This window comes from Bison bison, unplaced genomic scaffold (genome assembly GCF_000754665.1).
Source record: "Bison bison bison isolate TAMUID 2011002044 unplaced genomic scaffold, Bison_UMD1.0 scf7180017864149, whole genome shotgun sequence".
In the NCBI taxonomy this organism is placed as follows: domain Eukaryota; kingdom Metazoa; phylum Chordata; class Mammalia; order Artiodactyla; family Bovidae; genus Bison; species Bison bison.
The window spans coordinates 1,389,775-1,396,261 of NW_011494721.1; positions in this window are offsets into that span (position 1 = coordinate 1,389,775).

Here is a 6,487-nt window from a genome sequence, read left to right on the forward strand (position 1 = left end):
TGACCTACCTCTTGAGAAACCTATTTGCAGGTCAGGAAGCAACAGTTAGAACTGGACATGGAACAACAGACTGGTTCCAAACAGGAAAAGGAGTATGTCAAGGCTGTATATTGATAGCCCGTTTATTTAACTTATGTGCAGAGGACATCATGAGAAACGCTGGGCTGGACAAAGCACAAGCTGAAATCAAGATTGCCGGGAGAAATATCAATAACCTCAGATATGCACATGACACCACCCTTATGGCAAAAGCAAAGAAGAACTAAAGAGCTTCTTGATGAAAGTGAAAGAGGAGAGTGAAAAAATTGGCTGAAAACTCAACACTCAGAAAATGAAGATCATGGCATCTGGTCCCATCACTTCATGGCAAATAGATGGGGAAACACTGAAAACAGAGGCTGACTTTATTTTTCCCAGCTCCAAAATCACTGCAGATGGTGATTGCAGCCATGAAATTAAAAGACACTTGCTCCTTGGAAGGAAAGTTATGCCCAACCCAGACAGCATGTTAAAAAGCAGAAACATTACTTGGCCAACAAAAATCCGTCTAGTCAAGGCTATGGCTTTTCCAGTGGTCATGTATGGGTGTGAGAGTTGGATTATAAAGAAAGATGAGTGCCAAAGAATTGAAGCTTTTGAACTGTGGTGTTGGAGATGACTCTTGGAAGTCCCTTGGGCTGCAATAGATCCAACCAGTCCATCCTAAAGGAGATCAGTCCTGGGTGTTCTTTGGAAGGACTGATATTGAAGCTGAAACTCCAATATTTTGGCCACCTGATGCGAAGACCTGACTCACTGGAAAAGACCCTAATGCTGGGAAAGATTGAAGGTGGGAGGAGAAGGGGACGACAAGAGGATGAGATGGTTCAATAGCATCATCGACTTGATGGACATGGATTTGCATGGACTCCGGGAGTTGGTGATGAACACAGGCCTCGCGTGCTGCGTCATGGAGTCACAAAATTCAGTCGCAAGTGAGTGACTGAGCTGAACTGAACTGAATTCACAAGTGCTTTTCTCAGGGTTTGCTTCTGAGAAAACATAATTGAAGATACATGAATTCCAATTAAATGTGTAAAACATAATCTATACTATTACTGAAAATATTCACAGTTATAAGAGAATATGTATTTTAAAATTAACTTGTTTTTAATCTTTGTTAGCAAAACCAAGTTTTCTTGTCTTTTATGAATTATCATAGTTAATATAAGTAAAATATAAAGTTCTTAAAATGTCAAGAGAAATGCAACAAAATACAAATTTAAATTGCATTTACCAGTTTTTTTGGTACCTGATATCTATTTAATAATACCACTTGCTGATTAAGCAAGTACTATAAAATTGCTGATGGTGTCTGCTGAAAATCATTTACATAAGACCATATAACTTTTATACTGTCAAAATTAGCTTTGACAGCAAATGGAGATGAAGATTTGGAGCTTAAAACCATTATTAGTATCCAGTTCAAACCTCTCAGTATTTCTTGAATTATAAAAACTATTCATTTCAGTTCAGTTCAGTTCAGTCATTCAGTCGTGTCTGACTCTTTGCGATCCCATGGATCGCAGCACGCCAGGCCTCCCTGTCCATCACCAACTCCCAGAGTTCACTCAGACTCACGTCCATCGAGTCAGTGTTGCCATCCAGCCATCTTATCCTCTGTCGCCCCCTTCTCCTCCTGCCCCCAATCTCTCCCAGCATCAGAGTCTTTTCCAATGAGTCAACTCTTCGCATGAGGTGGCCAAAGTACTGGAGTTTCAGTTTTAGCATCATTCCTTCCAAAGAAATCCCTGGGCTGATCTCCTTCAGAATGGACTGGTTGGATCTCCTTGCAGTCCAAGGGACTCTCAAGAGTCTTCTCCAACAACACAGTTCAAAAGCATTAATTCTTCAGCTCTCAGCCTTCTTAACAGTCCAACTCTCACATCCATATATGACCACAGGAAAAACCATAGCCTTGACTAGACGAAGCTTTGTTGGCAAAGTAATGTCTCTGCTTTTGAATATGCTATTTAGGTTGGTCATAAGAGCTGGCCAAAAATCTTGTTCCGATTTTTCATAGAATGTCACAAAACAACCCAAATTAACACTTTGGGAAATGCAATATATACATATGTGTGTGTGTGTGTGTGTGTGTGTGTGTGTGTGTGTGACACACAAACACATATATTAGAATTAAATTTCCTGATTTCATTTAGTCAGTAGGTTATGCTGATACTTGATTGTCTTTCATGGTTACCTCAACATGTTTTGTTTTCAAAAAATTTAACCCAGAATTAGAAATCAAATGAGATTCTTCTGTAACAGATTTTAATAAGAAAGAATGTATATTTCATTCCATGCTAAGAAGTTTATAATTAGATTGCTAATATTCTCTGTATGTTTCTAAATACAATGAAATACAAATAACATATTTAGGATAGTAGTGAATAGTACAAAATTATTTTATACTCTTTTAATTTAGAATAGCTTTATATATGCAGAAAAAATTGTGAATATTGTACAAAGTTTCTATATAACCTGCACTCATTTATCCCTATTATTAACATCTTATATTAGTATGGTATACTGCTGCTGCTGCTTCTAAGTCTGCTTTAGTCATGTCCGACTCTGTGCGACCCCATAGACAGCAGCCCAACCGGCTCCACCATCCCTGGGATTCTCCAAGCAAGAATACTGGAGTGGGTTGCCATTTCCTTCTCCAGTGCAGGAAAGTGAAAAGTGAAAGTGAAGTCGCTCAGTCGTGTCTGATTCTTCACAACACCATGGACTGCAGCCTACCAGGCTCCTCCATCCATGGGATTTTCCAGGCAAGAGTTCTGGAGTGGGGTGCCATTGCTTTCTCCAAGTATGGTATACTAGTCAGATGTAATAAACTGGTAATTATGCCTTATTTTAATAAAACACTTTGTTAGTCAGATTTCCTTAGTTTTACCTATTGTCCTTTTTCTGTTCCAGGATCCCATCAGAAAGACCATATTTTATTTAGTCACCATGTGTCCTTAGCTTCTTTTTGGCTGTGACAGTCATTCAGATATTGCTTATTTTTTATGACTATTTGAGTTTTCAGAAGTGATGGTCAGGAATTTTGCAGAATTACTCTCAACTGAGCTTCCCTGGTGTTTTTCTCATGATTAGATTGGTAATATAGATTTGGGGTACAAAAAGCACAAAGGTAAATTGTATATTCTACCAGCACAACGTCATTGATGATATAAACCTTAGTCACCTGACTGAGAGTTTTTGTCAGGTTTTTCTTATCCACATTTGTAATCACTCCAATACCTTTATGCTTTAAATCAACTAAGACAAAAATACTTAATTTTAGCTTAACTTATGCTTTTATGACTCTCTTTTCATCTTTATGTAGATCCAAAATTCCTTCTAATACTTTCTTGCAAAGAAGTTTTGGCAATGAATTCCCTCAGTTTTTGTTTATCTAAGGTAGTCTATATATCTACTTCGCATTTGAAGGATGATGTCATTGAATAGAGAAGACTGAGATGGTGGGTTTTTCCCTACAACATTTTAAATCTTTTACTCTACTATTTTCTTGCTTGGCATACTTTCCTCTTCTTGTTTCTCTAGAGGTAAGTAATTTTTTAAATTTAGCTTCTTTAAAGATCTGTTTCCTTGTCTCTGTGCACACGTGTGTGTGTGTAGGTGTGCATGTGTGCGTCTTCAGTTTTAACATGATATGTGTGTTTTGCTTATGTGGTTTTCTGGGCTTTTATTTCACTGTTTTGGTTCTTAGAATTTATCTTACTTTGTGCTTTGTTAGGTTCTAAGATTTGTAGTTTGGTGTCTGTCATTAATTTTAGAAAATTCTCTACATTGATACTTCCAATTATTTCAGCTATTTCAAACCTAAAAGATGATGCTGGTCAAGTGCTGCACTCAATATGCCAGCAAAGTTGGAAGACTCAGTAGTGGCCACAGGACTGGAAAAGGTCAGTTTTCATTCCAATCCCAAAGAAAGGCAATGCCAAAGAATGCTCAAACTACTGCACAATTGCATTCACATCACATGCTAGCAGAGTAATGCTCAAAATTCTCCAAACCAGGCTTCAACAGTATGTGAACCATGAACTTCCAGATGTTCAAGCTGGAATTAGAAAAGGGAAAGGAAACAGAGATCATATTGCCAACATCCTCTGAATCATCAAAAAAGCAAGAGAATTTCAGGAAAACATCTACTTCTGCTTTATTGACTATACCAAAGCCTTTGACTATGTGGATCACAACAAACTGTGGAAAATTCTTCAAGAGATGGGAATATTAGACCACTTGACCTGCCTTCTGGTAAATCTGTATGCAGGTCAAGAAGTAACAGTTAGAACTGGACATGGAACAGACTGGTTCCAAATTGGGAAAGGAGTGTGTCAAGGCTGTATATTGTCAGCCTGCTTATTTAACTTATATGCAGAGTACGTCATGAGAAATGCTGGGCTGAAAGAAGCACAAGCTGGAATCAAAATTGCCGGGACAATACATCAATAACCTCAGATATGCAGATGGCACCACCTTTATGGCGAAAGTGAAAAGAACTAAAGAGGCTCTTGATGAAAGTGAAAGAGTAGAGTTAAAAAGTTGGCTGAAAACTCAACATTCAGAAAACTAAGATCATAACATCTGGTCCATTCACTTCATGGAAAATAGATGGAGAAACAGTGACAGACTTTATTTTTTGGCATTCCAAAATCACTGCAGATGTTGAGTGCGGCCATGAAATTAAAAGATGTTTACTCCTTGGAATAAAAGGTATGACAAAACTAGATAGCACATTAAAAAACAGAGACATTACTTGGCCAACAAAGGTCTGTCTAGTCAAATGTCTGGTTTTTCCAATAGTCATGTATGGATGTGAGATTTGGACCATAAAGAAAGCTGAGCATGGAAGAATTGATGCTTTTGAACTGTGGTGTTGGAGAAAACTCTTGAGAGCCCCCTGGACTTCAAGGAGATCAAACCAGTCAATCCTAAAGGAAATCAGTCCTGAATATTCAGTGGAAGGACTGATGTTGAAGCTGAAACTCCAATATTTTGGCCACCTGATGTGAAGCACTGACACATTAGAAAAGACCCTGATGCTGGGAAAGATTGAAGGCAGAAGGAGAAGGGGACAACAGAGAATGAGATGGTAGGATGGCATCACCGACTCAATGTACATGAGTTTGAGCAAGCTCTGGGAGTTGGTGATGGACAGAGAAGCCTGGAGTGCTGTAGTCCATGGGATCGCAGAGTTGGACATGACTGAGTAACTGAACTGAACTGAACTACTACTTCAACTATTTCTCCTACTTCATTCTTTTATTTTTTCCTTTTTTTGGTAGTCACAATTTATGTTATACCTTTTGAAATTTTTATACAGTTATTTGATTTTTTTTTTCTTCTTTCTCTGTTTTGCAACTTGGAAAATTTCATTGATCTATCTTCAACATGACTGATTATTTCACTTGACATGGTGAGTAGAGGACAGGCCCATACAATGAGTCTCTAATTCTCTTAGAGTTTTTAATTTCTAGCATTTTCTTTCAGTTCTTTCTTAAAGTTTTTATTTCGGTTTGCTTTGCCCATCTGTTCTTGTGTGCTATATTTTTCCATTAGAGCCTTTTATATATGAATCATAATCAATTTAATTCTTTATCTGATAATTGCAACAGCTGTATAATATTTAAATTTTGTTCTAAGACTTGCTCTGTTAATTCAGGCTTGTTTTCCCTTGCCTTTTGGCATGACTTATATTTTTTTTGAAAACCAGACATTATTTACTAGGTAAATAGATAAAAGGACTTTTAATGTGAGAATTTATGTTAATCTAGCTAGAGCTTGTACTGTATTTAATGTGTCCTTGTTTTTAAATTTTGAGATACAATTCACATTATTATTAAATTTCACCAATTTAAAGTATATTACTCAGTGGTTTTTGGAATATTCTCACTATGCAAACATCACCACTATTTAATTCCAGAACATTTTCCTTACCCTGAAAAGAAATTCACATTCATTTGTAGTTACAACTCCTTTCCTCTAATCCACATCTCCAAGCAACCACTGATTTATTTTCTGTGTCTTTGACTTTGCCTATTTTAGAAATTTCATATAAATGCAATTGCACAATATGTGGACTTTGTTTCTGGCTTCTTTCAATTAACATAGTGTCTTCAGGATTCATCCATATTGTAGCATGTATCAATTCTTCCTTCCTTTTTTTAGTCCAATTGTACTGCATTCATATCAGATCAGATCAGTCACTCAGTTGTGTCTGACTCTTTGTAACGCCATGGATCGCAGCACGCCAGGCCTCCCTGTCCAACACCAACTCCCGGAGTTCACTCAGACTCACGTCCATCGAGTCAGTGATGCCATCCAGCCATCTCATCCTCTGTCGTCCCCTTCTCCTCCTGCCCCCAGTCCCTCCCAGCATCAAAGTCTTTTCCAATGAGTCAACTCTTCGCATAAGGTGGCCAAAGTACTGGAGTTTCAG